The 2,500-nt window shown below is 30.0% G+C and overlaps 1 protein-coding gene across 1 annotated transcript in view; it reads right to left on the reverse strand.

Annotated features, from left to right (window-relative positions):
• Positions 1-2,500, reverse strand: part of LOC137640679 (uncharacterized) — a 59,272-nt gene that overhangs the window by 11,803 nt on the left and 44,969 nt on the right. The gene's annotated exons all lie outside the window — the stretch shown is intronic.

Raw genomic sequence — 2,500 nt, forward strand, 5'->3', positions numbered from 1 at the left:
CTTTTCTGTTTTAGTTATATATTTTTTTCATGGTTTTTCGTATGTGAAGGTTATCATCATCTGATATTATTACATAAATCCTTTTATAGTTTTATGGTTAATGTTTTTAAAATATTCTATTTTGATTTTTAATTACTTCTTATATTGTTTATTCATTTCCTTCTTTCTTTTCCTCACTGGACCATTTTTCCCTGTTGGAGCCCTTGGGCGTATAGCATCTTGCTTTTCCAACTAGGGTTCTAGATTAGATAATAATAATAATAATAATAATAATAATAATAATAATAATAATAATAATAATAATAATAAAGAAAGATTTATATCAGCAGCAGCAGAAATTTTTATTGTAATGTGAGTAAAATGTTTGTAGCAATATCAGTAGTATTATTTCCAGTGTGGTTTCCTCTGGGAAATGAAAGGGTGAACACCTGAAATATTTTTTTTTATTCCTCAACGTGAAAGGGTAAACACCGTTCCCCTGTTCACTGAGCTCATATGTTGTTTTTTCAGGCATTTTGCATTCGAACGCGATGAAGGTTAAAAATATCAACCAGTTATTGCAAGCATTAATCCTTCGGGGAAGGGCACGAACGTACAAGCTGAAAATTTCTCAATACATTAATTCGTTATACATTTCGTTAATCATTAAAGCAATTGTTGGGTCATCGGTTTTAACTATGCTAGCATAGAGACCTGCGCAGGATATACATTATTATTATTATTATTATTATTATTATTATTATTATTATTATTATTATTATTATTATTATTATTATTATTATTATTACTTGCTAAGCTACAACCCCAGTTGGAAAAAACAGGATGCTGTAAGCCCAAGGACTCCAGCAGGGAAAATAACTCCGTGAGGAAAGGAAATAAGAAAAAATCTTTCATTTTAAAAATAGTAACAACATTAACAGAAATATCTTCTTTATAAACTATAAAAACCTTACCAAATACGAGGAAGAGAAATAAGATAGAATAGTGTGCTGAGTGTACCCTCAAGAAATATAGTTTTATAGTGATTTCTTTATAACCAAGATTATTTTTATTCTTTTTTAATTCCCTGATGTTTTTTTATTTGAATAAAAATTCGATTTATATTGTAGTTAATTATCCGATAACCATCTTTTTTGAGCTATTTGATTCAAGTTGCAATTAAATATCCAATAACCATATTCTCTCAACTAAGTTTCAAGTTGGAATTGGTAATGTTGTTAATGAGATTAATATTATAATTATTATTAAATGCTAAGCAACAACCCTAGTTGGAAAAGCAGGATGCTATAAGCCTAGGGGCCCCAACAGGGAAATTAGCCCAGTGAGGAAGGGAAATAAGAGAAATAAAATATATTAAGAATAGTAACATCAAAATAAATATTTCTATATAAACTATAAAAACTTTAACAAAACAAGAGGAAGAGAAACTAGATAGAACAGTGTGGCCCAGTGTACCTTCAAGAGAACTTTACCCCAAGACAGTGGAAGACCATGGTAAAGAGGCTATGGCACTACCCAAGACTAGAGAACATTGGTTTGATTTTGGAGTGTCCTTCTAGAAGAGCTGCTTACTATAGCTGAAGAGTCTCTTCTACCCTTACCAAGAGGAAAGTAGCCACTGGACAATTACAGTGCAGAAGTTAACCCCTTGGGTGAAGAAGAATTATTTGGCAATCTCAGTGTTGTCACGTGTATGAGGACAGAGGAGAATCTGTATAGAATAGGCCAGACTATTCGGTGTCTGTGTAGTCAAAGGGAAAAAAACCGTAACCAGAGAGAAGGGTCCTATGTAGTACTGTCTGGCCAGCCAAAGGACGCCATAACTCTAGCTGTAGTATCTCAACTGGCTTCTGGTGCCCTGGCCAACCTACTACCTATGATAATATAATATACAGACTTCAGGCTTTTATATCTTACTATTTTTTTTCTTGTAATACCAATAGGTAAACAATGCGTCTCATCAGCAATTAAAGAGAATTCCACATACAGTAGGCTATATATGAACTTTTGTAGTACTTTCTGTAATTTGCTATAGTCGTCTGTAGAGGCCGACACCTTGACGTCTGATGTTACTTTCTATCAGAGTTGCAAATAACAGAGACAAATAAGACCACGGTTAAGGAAATGTAGATCTTCTTTAGAGCATATTTCATAGTACATGCAAATATTTGATCTATATAAGTTCAGTATTCTACACCCACATACGCTTTATACACAGAAACTATATACATATGTGTATTTATATATATATATATATATATATATATATATATATATATATATATATATATATATATGTATATATATACATATATATATATACATATATATATATATATATATATATATATATATATATATATATATATATATATATATATATATATATATATATATATATATATATATATATATATATATGTCTTGGAAGAAATATGTTTTATATGGAAAGGGAAGGGTATTAAATCTCATTCTCCAAAAACAATTATAAAAGTAACAT

The sequence above is a fragment of the Palaemon carinicauda genome, chromosome 1 (assembly GCF_036898095.1).
Source record: "Palaemon carinicauda isolate YSFRI2023 chromosome 1, ASM3689809v2, whole genome shotgun sequence".
NCBI classification, from domain to species: Eukaryota; Metazoa; Arthropoda; class Malacostraca; order Decapoda; family Palaemonidae; genus Palaemon; species Palaemon carinicauda.